The sequence below is a fragment of the Bos taurus genome, chromosome 1 (assembly GCF_002263795.3).
Source record: "Bos taurus isolate L1 Dominette 01449 registration number 42190680 breed Hereford chromosome 1, ARS-UCD2.0, whole genome shotgun sequence".
In the NCBI taxonomy this organism is placed as follows: Eukaryota; Metazoa; Chordata; class Mammalia; order Artiodactyla; family Bovidae; genus Bos; species Bos taurus.
The window spans coordinates 110083543-110095719 of NC_037328.1; the positions used below are offsets into that span (position 1 = coordinate 110083543).

Below are 12177 nucleotides of genomic sequence, written 5' to 3' on the forward strand. Positions count from 1 at the left end.
ATGGTCATCTGAGTTAAATTCACCCATTCCAGTCCATTTTAGTTCACTGATTCCTAGAATGTCAACGTTCACTCTTGCCATCTCTTGTTTGACCACTTCCAATTTGCCTTGATTCATGGACCTGACATACCAGGTTCCTCTGCAATATTGCTCTTTACAGCATCAGACCTTGCTTCTATCACCAGTCACATCCACAGCTGGGTATTGTTTTTGCTTTGGTTCCATCCCTTCATTCTTTCTGGAGTTATTTTCTCCACTGATCTCCTGTAGCATATTGGGTACCTACCGACCTGGGGAGTTCCTCTTTCAGTATCCTATCATTTTGCCTTTTCATACTGTTCATAGGGTTCTCAAGGCAAGAATACTGAAGTGGTTTGCCATTCCCTTCTCCAGTGGACCACATTTTGTCAGACCTCTCCACCAAGACCCACCTGTCTTGGGTGGCCCCACACAGCATGGCTTAGTTTCACTGAGTTAGACAAGGCTGTGGTCCATGTGATCAGACTGGCTAGTTTCCTGTGATTATAGTTTCTGTGTGTCTGCCCTCCGATGCCCTCTCGCAACACCTACCATCTTACTTGGGTTTCTCTTACCTTGGACGTGGGGTATCTAAAGAGATACAGCAAAGCGCAGCCGCTGCTCCTTACCTTGGATGAGGTCGCTCCACCTGACCTTGAATGTGGAGTAGCTCCTTTCGGCCCTCCTGCACCTGCACAGCTTCCGCTTCTGAAATACCCTTACCTAATAATACTAGGCTCTCCTTCCAGATTCCTCAGGTCAGACTGTCTCCCTGTTCACTTAGCCTCTTCTCACACTCTCAACACCACCTTTCCTTTGATGCTTAGTCATACCTAGTCGATCTACCCACCTTCCAGTTCTCTTCCATTTTTTTTAACAATAAAAAATGTTAAGTACACAAAAATCACCCAGTTTAAGAAATTAAACAAAAGTGTTGTCACCTGCATGTTTCTCTCTTCCCCTTCAATACTCCTCCCTTTCCTCTCTTAAGGTAACAAATATCCTGTTGTGGTATTTATCCATATGTGTTTTTATTTCTTTGCTACATATGCATGGATCAAAAATGACTTATAGCATTGTAGTTCATGGTTTTAAACTTTATATAAATGATGTAATAAGGCTCAATATTATGTCCTTGGGGTTTATCTATGTCAGTATGTATAGTCCCAATTCATTTGTTTTCAGTGCAATAGAGTGTTCCATCACATGACCATGCCACAGTTTACTTACCCAGGCTTCTTTTGATGGATATTCACTATTCTAACAGTGTCACAGTGAACATTCTTATAATTAACAATTTTGGCAGCTGTGCTTAATAACTATTGTACACAATCAGTAGTGAAACAACTAAATTTAGGGTTTCATATACTTTCAATTTTCTGATAAACCACCAAATTGCTCTCCAATATGGTTTCACCAATTTACACTCTGATCAGTCAGTTAAGAGTCTCAGTGGCTTTATTTCCTGGTCAATACTTGCTTTTATCAGATTTAAAAAATTTCTGTCCGTTTAAGTGAAGCAGGGTCTGATTGATATTTAAACCTGCAGTACTTTCATTATTGATGAGTCTGACCACTTTTTCATGTATTTATTTGTTATTTGCATTTAAATATCCTTTTCAGTAAAGTACTTCCTTAAGGTTTGGGCTTTTTTTTTTCTTTCATTTTTCTCCTGAGGTTTAAGAAGAATCTGTTCTTATTAATTTAAAGGGGGGTTTTCTGTATATCTTTCTATTAATCTTTGTCACTTTGTGCATGTCGCACACCTATTACTCAAGTATAGCTTGCCTTTTACTGTAACCTCTTGATATCCAATAGGACAAGTACCCTCAAACTCTTTCTCTAAAACTTCTTTGATTCATTTCTGTTCTTTAATAATTTTGAATAAGCTTCTCAAGTTTCGTGAATAATTCTATCAGTATCTTGATTGGAATTTTATTATATCTATAGGTTAATTTGAAGTAAATTAACAACTTTATGGTACTATCTTTTTTATCTGTAGATATTGTGTATCTGTCCATTTATTTAGATCTTCTACAATATCTTTTAATAATGTTTTATGATTTTTTACTCAAGGATCTTGAGTCTTATATATCTTTTTAAAAATTTATAAACATTTTATATTTTTAGCTGAAGTTATAAATGGTACCCTTTTAATAATTATATTTTCCAACTATTTTTGAGAAGACTATAGCATAAATGACACTGTATAGTAATATTACGTCCAATAAACTCCCTCAACTCTCTCTTTTTTTTTTTTTTTTGGCTCATATTTTCTAAAATAATTTTGAGTAACTGTTTACACTGTTGCATATTTTTAATTGAAATTAGAATGTTTTCATCACAAGTTTAATGACTGACTTCTGAATGTTGTAATTCCCAGCATACTGTGAGTACAGATGATTTAAAATAAATTGTTTCATCCATCTTTTAAATGTATTAAGTTGCATTTAACTGCTATAGAAAGTTGATGCCCATCATATATTCATTATTTTTCTTTTTTTTAATTTTTTAAAATGTATTTTATTTTATTTTTTAACTTTACAATATTGTATTGGTTTTGCCATATATCAACATGAATCCACCACAGTATACACGTGTTCCCCATCTAGAACCCTCCTCCCTCCTCCCTCCCCATACCATCCCTCTGGGTCGTCCCAGTGCACTAGCCCCAAGCATCCAGTATCGTGCATCAAACCTGGACTGGCGACTCGTTTCATATATGATATTATACATGTTTCAATGCCATTCTCCCAAATCATCCCACCCTCTCCCTCTCCCGCAGAGTCCAAAAGACTGTTCTATACATCAGTGTCTCTTTTGCTGTCTCGTATACAGGGTTATTGTTACCATCTTTCTAAATTCCATATATATGTGTTAGTATACTGTATTGGTGTTTTTCTTTCTGGCTTACTTCACTCTGTATAATAGGCTCCAATTTCATCCACCTCATTAGAACTGATTCAAATGTATTCTTTTTAATGGCTAAGTAATACTCCATTGTGTATATGTACCACTGCTTTATTATCCATTCATCTGCTGATGGACATCTAGGTTGCTTCCATGTCCTGGCTATTATAAACAGTGCTGCGATGAACATTGGGGTACACGTGTCTCTTTCCCTTCTGGTTTCCTCAGTGTGTATGCCCAGTAGTGGGATTGCTGGATCATAAGGCAGTTCTATTTCCAGTTTTTTAAGGAATCTCCACACTGGTCTCCATAGTGGCTGTACTAGTTTGCATTCCCACCAACAGTGTAAGAGGGTTCCTTTTTCTCCACACCCTCTCCAGCATTTATTGCTTGTAGACTTTGGGATCGCAGCCACTCTGGCGTGAAGTGGTACCTCATAGTGGTTTTGATTTGCATTTCTCTGATAATGAATGATGTTGAGCATCTTTTTATGTGTTTGTTAGCCATCTGTATGTCTTCTTTGGAGAAATGTCTATTTAGTTCTTTGGCCCATTTTTTGTTTGGGTCATTTATTTTTCTGGAATTGAGCTGTAGGTGTTGCTTGTATAATTTTGAGATTAGTTGTTTGTCAGTTGCTTCATTTGCTATTATTTTCTCCCATTCTGAAGGCTGTCTTTTCACCTTGCTTATAGTTTCCTTTGTTGTGCAGAAGCTTTTAAGTTTAATTAGGTCCCATTTGTTTATTTTTGCTTTTATTTCCAATATTCTGGGAGGTGGATCATAGAGGATCCTGCTGTGATGTATGTCAGAGAGTGTTTTGCCTATGTTCTTCTCTAGGAGTTTTATAGTTTCTGGTCTTATGTTGAGATCTTTAATCCATTTTGAGTTTATTTTTGTGTATGGTGTTAGAAAGTGTTCTAGTTTCATTCTTTTACAAGTGGTTGACCAGTTTTCCCAGCACCACTTGTTAAAGAGATTGTCTTTAATCCATTGTATATTCTTACCTCCTTTGTCAAAGATAAGGTGTCCATATGTGCGTGGATTTATCTCTGGGCTTTCTATTTTGTTCCATTGATCTGTATTTCTGTCTTTGTGCCCATACCATACTGTCTTGATGACTGTGGCTTTGTAGTAGAGCCTGAAGCCAGACAGGTTGATTCCTCCACTTCCATTTTTCTTTCTCAAGATTGCTTTGGCTGTTCAAGGTTTTTTTGTACTTCCATACAAATTGTGAAATTATTTGTTCTAGCTCTGTGAAGAATACTGTTGGTAGCTTGATAGGGATTGCATTGAATCTATAGATTGCTTTGGGTAGTATACTCATTTTCACTATATTGATTCTTCCAATCCATGAACATGGTATATTTCTCCATCTATTAGTGTCCTCTTTGATTTCTTTCATCAGTGTTTTATAGTTTTCTATATATAGGTCATTAGTTTCTCTAGGTAGATATATTCCTAAGTATTTTATTCTTTTCATTTCAATGGTGAATGGAATTGTTTCCTTAATTTCTCTTTCTGTTTTCTCATTATTAGTGTATAGGAATGCAAGGGATTTCTGTGTGTTGATTTTATATCCTGCAACTTTACTCTAGTCATTGATTACTTCTAGTAATTTTCTGGTGGAGTCTTTAGGGTTTTCTATGTAGAGGATCATGTCATCTGCAAACAGTGAGAGTTTTACTTCTTCTTTTCCAATTTGGATTCCTTTTATTTCTTTTTCTGCTCTGATTGCTGTGGCCAAAACTTCCAAAACTATGTTGAATAGTAATGGTGAAAGTGGGCACCCTTGTCTTGTTTCTGACTTCAGAGGAAATGCTTTCAATTTTTCACCATTGAGGATAATGTTTGCTGTGGGTTTGTCATATATAGCTTTTATTATGTTGAGGTATGTTCCTTCTATTCCTGCTTTCTGGAGAGATTTTATCATAAATGGATGTTGAATTTTGTCAAAGGCTTTCTCTGCATCTATTGAGATAATCATATGGTTTTTATTTTTCAATTTGTTAATGTGGTGTATTACATTGATTGATTTGCGGATATTGAAGAATCCTTGCATCCCTGGGATAAAGCCCACTTGGTCATGGTGTATGATCTTTTTAATGTGCTGTTGGATTCTGATTGCTAGAATTTTGTTAAGGATTTTTGCATCTATGTTCATCAGTGATATTGGCCTGTAGTTTTCTTTTTTTGTGGCATCTTTGTCAGGTTTTGGTATTAGGGTGATGGTGGCCTCATAGAATGAGTGTGGAAGTTTACCTTCCTCTGCAATTTTCTGGAAGAGTTTGAGTAGGATGGGTGTTAGCTCTTCTCTAAATTTTTGGTATAATTCATCTGTGAAGCCGTCTGGACCTGGGCTTTTGTTTGCTGGAAGATTTCTGATTATAGTTTCAATTTCCGTGCTTGTGATGGGTCTGTTAAGATTTTCTATTTCTTCCTGGTCCAGTTTTGGAAAGTTGTACTTTTCTAAGAATTTGTCCATTTCTTCCACGTTGTCCAATTTATTGGCATATAATTGCTGATAGTAGTCTCATGATCCTTTGTATTTCTGTGTTGTCTGTTGTGATCTCTCCATTTTCATTTCTAATTTTATTGATTTGATTTTTCTCCCTTTGTTTCTTGATGAGTCTGGCTAATGGTTTGTCAATTTTGTTTATCCTTTCAAAGAACCAGCTTTGGCTTTGTTGATTTTTGCTATGGTCTCTTTTGTTTCTTTTGTATTTATTTCTGCCCTGATTTTTAAGATTTCTTTCCTTCTACTAATCCTGGGGTTCTTCATTTTTCCCTTTTCTATTTGCTTTAGGTGTAGAGTTAGGTTATTTATTTGACTTTTTTCTTGTTTCTTGAGGTATGCCTGTATTGCTATGAACTTTCCCCTTAGGACTGTTTTTACAGTGTCCCACAGGTTTTGGGTTGTTGTGTTTTCATTTTCATTCGTTTCTATGCATATTTTGATTTCTTTTTTGATTTATTCTGTGATTTGTTGGTTATTCAGCAGCGTGTTGTTCAGCCTCCATATGTTGGAATTTTTAATAGTTTTTCTCTTGTAATTGAGATCTAATCTTACTGCATTGTGGTCAGAAAAGATGCTTGGAATTATTTCAATTTTTTTGAATTTACCAAGGCTAGATTCATGGCCCAGGATGTGATCTATCCTGGAGAAGGTTCCGTGTGTGCTTGAGAAAAAGGTGAAATTCATTGTTTTGGGATGAAATGTCCTATAGATACCAATTAGTTCTAATTGGTCTATTGCATCGTTTAAAGTTTGTGTTTCCTTGTTAATTTTCTGTTTAGTTGACCTATCCATAGGTGTGAGTGGGGTATTAAAGTCTCCCACTATTATTGTGTTATTGTTAATTTCTCCTTTCATACTTGTTAGCATTTGTCTTACATATTGCGGTGCTCCTATGTTGGGTGCATATATATTTATAATTGTTATATCTTCTTCTTGGATTGATCCTTTGATCATTATGTAGTGACCTTCTTTGTCTCTTTTCACAGCCTTTGTTTTAAAGTCTATTTTATCTGCTATGAGTATTGCTACTCCTGCTTTCTTTTGGTCTCTATTTGCATGGAAAATCTTTTTCCAGCCCTTCACTTTCAGTCTGTATGTGTCCTGTTTTGAGGTGGGTCTCTTGTAGACAACATATGTAGGGGTCTTGTTTTTGTATCCATTCAGCCAGTCTTTGTCTTTTGGTTGGGGCATTCAACCCATTTACGTTTAAGGTAATTATTGATAAGTATGATCCCATTGCCATTTACTTTATTGTTTTGGGTTTGAATTTATACACCCTTTCTGTGTTTTCTGTCTAGAGAATATCCTTTAGTATTTGTTGGACAGCTGGTTTGGTGGTGCTGAATTCTCTCAGCTTTTGCTTGTCTGAGAAGCTTTTGATTTCTCCTTCATATTTGAATGAGATCCTTGCTGGGTACAATAATCTGGGCTGTAGGTTATTTTCTTTCATCACTTTAAGAATGTCTTGCCATTCCCTCCTGGCTTGAAGAGTTTCTATTGAAAGATCAGCTGTTATCCTTATGGGAATTCCCTTGTGTGATATTTGTTGTTTTTCCCTTGCTGCTTTTAATATTTGTTCTTTGTGTTTGATCTTTGTTGATTTGAATAATATGTGTCTTGCGGTGTTTCGCCTTGGGATTATCCTGTTGGGACTCTCTGGGTTTCTTGGACTTGGGTGATTATTTCCTTCCCCATTTTAGGGAAGTTTTCAACTATTATCTCCTCAAGTGTTTTCTCATGGTCTTTCTTTTTGTCTTCTTCTTCTTCTGGGACTCCTATGATTCGAATGTTTAGTGTTTAATGTTGTCCTGGAGGTCTCTGAGATTGTCCTTATTTCTTTTAATTCATTTTTCTTTTTTCCTCTATGATTCATTTATTTCTACCATTCTATCTTCTAATCCACTAATCCTATCTTCTGCCTCTGTTATTCTACTATTTGTTGCCTCCAGAGTGTTTTTGATCTCATTTATTGTATTATTCATTATATATTGACTCTTTTTTATTTCTTCTAGGTCCTTGTTAAACCTTTCTTGCATCTTCTCAATCCTTGTCTCCAGGCTATTTACCTGTGATTCCATTTTGATTTCAAGATTTTGGATCATTTTCACTATCATTATTCGGAATTCTTTATCAGGTAGATTCCCTATCTCTTCCTCTTTTGTTTGGTTTGGTGGGCATTTATCCTGTTCCTTTACCTGCTGGGAATTCCTCTGTCTCTTCATCTTGTTTAAATTGCTGAGTTTGGGGTGTCCTTTCTGTATTCTGGCAGTTTGTGGAGTTCTCTTTATTGTGGAGTTTCCTCACTCTGTGTGGGTTTGCACAGGTGGCTTGTCAAGGTTTCTTGGTTAGGGAAGCTTGTGTCGGTGTTCCGGTGAGTGGAGCTGGATTTCTTCTCTCTGGAGTGCAATGAAGTGTCCAGTAATAAGTTATGAGATGTCTACGGTTTTGTAGTAACTTTGGGCAGCCTGTATATTGGAGCTCAGGGCTGTGTTCCTGTGTTACTAGAGAATTTGCTTGGTATGCCTTGCCCTGGAACTTGTTGGCCCTTGTGTGGTGCTTGGTTTCAGTGTAGGTATGGAAGCGTTTGATGAGCTTCTGTCAATTAATGTTCCCTGGAGTCAGGAGTTCCCTGGAGTCAGGGTTTGGACTTAAGCCTCCTGCTCCCAGTTTTCAGTCTTATTTTTACAGTAGTCTCAAAACTTCTCCTTCTATACAGTACCATTGATAAAACATCTAGGTTAAAGATGAAAAGTTTCTCCACCGTGAGGGACACCCAGAGAGGTTCACAGAGTTACATGGAGAAGAGAAGAGGGAGGAGGGAGTTAGAGGTGACCTGAATGAGATAAGGTGGAATCAATAGAGGAGAGAGCGGGCTAGCCAGTAATCACTTCCTTATGTGCACTCCACAACTGGACAGCTCAGAGATGTTCACGGAGTTATACAGAGAAGAGAAGAGGGAGGAAGTAGACAGAGGTGGCTAGGAGGATAAAAGGGGGGAATGAAAAGGAGAGAGACAGATCCAGCCAGTAATTAGTTCCCTAAGTGTTCTCCACTGTCTGGAACATACAGAAATTTACAGAGTTGGGTAGAGTAGAGAGGGGTTAGGGAGGAGACACAGGCGACCTGGTGGAGAAAAAGGAGAGTCCAAAGGGGGAGACAGCAGTCAAGCCAGTAATCTCGCTTCCAAGTAAAAAATAGGTACTGAAGATTGGGTTCTTAAAGGTACAAAATTGATACCAAATACCAAAAAGCAAAAATTAAAAATCTAGAGTTTGGAATTTCAAAAATACAATGTTAACCTGTGGCAGATTCATTTTGATATATGACAAAACCAATACAATATTGTAAAGTTAAATAAAATAAAATTTAAAAAAAAAGAAAAAAATACAATGTTAAAGAAAAGAAGATGAAAAAGAAAGAGAAAAAAAACAAAGTCATAAAAATTATTTAAAAAATATAGATACAAAATTGATAACAAATACCACAAAGCATAAATTAAAAATCTAGAGTAGAGTTTGGAATTTCAGAAATAAATGTCAAAGAAAAGAAGAGAAAGAAAGAGAGGGAAAAAAAATCACAAAAATTATTTAAAAAATTGGTACAAAATTGATAACAAATACCAAAAAGCTAAAATTAAAAATCTAGAGTAGAGTTTGGAATTTCAAAAATACAATGTTAAAGAAAAGAAGAAAAAAGAAAGAGAAAAAGAAAGAAAGAAAAAAAAAAAACAAGGTCACAAAAATTATAAAATATATATGAAGTTTACTTTTAAAAAAATAGGGTCTTTTTTTTTGCGAAGTAATAGTAGGTTATAAAAGTGAAAATTAAAGGAGTAATAGAGGACTTAAAAATTTTTTTTAATTAAAAAAAGGAAAGAATGATCATAAAAATAGTAAAAATATATCTAGGACTTTCTCTGGTGGTGTTGTGGATATTGTGGGGTCAGTTCATTTTCGGCTAGTTCCTTGGTCCGACTTATATTTCTCAAGATCTATAGACCCCTTCCTATGTAGTCAGTACTAACGACAGGGTTTTAATCTATTGCCTGTCGCTTCCAAGGTGGTTCCCTCTGTTATAGCTTCTTCTGTTTGCTGGTCTCTTCAGTGTCTGATTTCCGCCCTGACACAAAGGGGGCGGTGGTGGACACTTCTTTTTTTTTTAAGCTCACTTGTTCAGTCACGCTGTGGGGAAGGAGGGACGCTGCAAACAGATAACACTGGCGTGTGCTCGCAGTGCCTCAGCCACACTGGGCCTGCCCCCGCTCACGGTGCGTGTACCCTCCCTGCCCACACTTCTCAGGCTCTAAGTTGCTCCGCCGGAAAGCATCTGAGGCCGGCCCTGGGCTGCATGCACCTCCCAGGTCTAAGCCGCTCAGATTCAGGCACTCGGGTAGTCCTCAGAGGCGCAGTTTTGTGCCTTGCGTTTTGTGCCCTTCCCAGGTCCGAGCAGCTCAGGTGATGAGGTGTTTGGCGAGTGTAGTTGCTGTGACTTATCGCCTGTCCGCCAGTTGGTTTTCTGGGTGTACAACCGGCGCACCTTCTCAGGCGGATGTTGACTGTCCAGAACCCCAAGAAGTCTTAGTTAGCAAAGAAGCCTGCTTACAGTTTTGTAGATAATGTCTCTCTGGGGGTGCGATTGCCCCCTTTCGGCTCTGGCTGCCTGTCACCGGAGGGGGATGGTGTGCAGCCGGTTATCTCTGTTCAGTCCTTTGTTCCGTGCACGGGCCTGGAGGTGTCTTAAGTTAGGGCTGGCTTTTCGCGAGGTAGTTATCCCACAGTCTGGTTTGCTAGCCCAAATTAGTTCGCTCAGATAGCGTTCAGGGCATTCAGGCCAGATCCTTACTCTAAGTGATGCAGCCTGCGGCTCCCTGCCCAGCCCCCGCTTGCTAGTGGCGGGTGCAGGCGTCTGCACTGCTTCTCCACTGGGGGAGTTACCATTGGGCTCGTAATCTGTGGGTTTTAATTGTTTATTTATTTTTCTTCCCTGTTATGTTGCCCTCTGTGCTTCCAAGGCTCGGCACAGACTCGACAGTGAGAGTGTTTCCTGGTGTTTGGAAACTTTTCTCTTTTTAAGACTCCCTTCCCAGGACGGAGCTCCGTCCCTCCCTTTTTTGTCTCTTTTTTTGTCTTTTATATTTTTTCCTACCTCCTTTTGAAGACAATGGGCTGCTTTTCTGGGTGCCTTATGTCCTCTGCTGGCATTCAGAAGTTGTTTTGTGGAATTTACTCCGCGTTTAAATGTTCTTTTGATGAATTTGTGGGGGAGAAAGTGCTCTCCCTGTCCTATTCCTCCGCCATCTTAACTCCTCCCTCCCTCAACTCTCATTGCCTGTAATTTTTTCCATTTATTCAACAAGTATTTATTAGGCACCTACTATGTACTAGAGACTTCTATGCTGGGGACATAGGAGTAAACAAAACAGACAAAAATAAACCTGCCATCATAATATGTTTAATTGGGTGAGACAGAAATTAAATAAATAAGGAAAATATATGGTATATAAGAAGAGGATAAGAAAATTATGCAGAAAAATAAAACAAAGAATGGGAACATAAGATTAGAGTTTTGAAAATTATTAAGTTCAGCAGACAAGACAGGCCATATTAAGAAGCTAACATTTAGGCAAAATTTGAAGGAGATGAAGGAGCATTACCTGTGGATACCTTCAGGAAATCATTTTGGGTAAAGGAACCATAAAGTCAAAGGTCTTTAAGTTGAGGGCAGCCTAGAGTTTTTGAGGAACAGAAAAGAGGTCAGTGTGCTATTAGCAGAGGGAGCAAAGTGGGAAAATCATAGATGAGGTCAGAAGGGAAAGGCAGCTGATCATTTAGAAACTTGGGTGGAGAGCTGGAGAATTCTGACACCAGAGAAGTAATACAACCTACCTTCACTTTTCCTGTTTTGAGAAGAGTCTGTAAAAAAGGCAAAAGTGGATCAGGGAGGCCAATTAACATGCTTCACAATAATCTGCATGTAAGAAACAACAGAGACTCTTGGAATAATAGAGGTAATAAGAAGTGTTCTGATTTTGGATATGTTTTGAAAGTGGAGCAAACAAGATTCACTGATATGGGTATGACATGTAAAAAGAGAGAGAAAGAGACAGGTGGGGAGGGTTCCAAGATTTGGGGCCTGAAAAACTACAATGACACAATTGTTGTTAAGCAAAATAGAGAGGACTGGGAAGAGCAGATTTGGGGGAGGGGTAGAAAGTATCAAGGGTTCTTCAGACACATAAAGTCTGAGCTGTCACACATCCAAGTGGTAGTAAAGTGTAGACAGTTGGATGTATGCATCTGGAGCTGAGGAGAGAAGTCTGGGCTGGACATTTTAATTCTGGAATTCATCAGCCTTGAGACTAGATAGGATCACCAAGGGAGTCAGTGTAAACAGAAAAGAAGCAAGTCCAAAGACTTGAAAAGAAGTCCTGGTGCTCAAACATCAAGAAGATGATGAAGCAGGACAAATAAAGTTGACTGGGAGAAAGGCTCAGAGAAGGAAGAAGAAAGTCAGGAGAGCTTGATGTCCTGAGAGCCAAGTGGAGACACTATCAAGGACAGAGTGATGCCAAACCCTGCCGATAGGTCTCATGAGGTGGGGACTGAAAACTGACCATTAATGCAGCACGTGAAGGTCACTGCGACTTGATAAATGCATTATCATTGGATAGAGAGGAGTGAAAGCTGGGTTGGAGTTAAAGACAGAATGGGAGGGGATTTGAAGAAAACGAACTG

General features: G+C 38.2%; 1 protein-coding gene across 5 annotated transcripts in view; it reads left to right on the plus strand.

Moving 5' to 3' along the window:
• The window catches only part of VEPH1 (ventricular zone expressed PH domain containing 1), a 276866-nt gene that overhangs the window by 16965 nt on the left and 247724 nt on the right, over window positions 1–12177 (plus strand). The gene's annotated exons all lie outside the window — the stretch shown is intronic.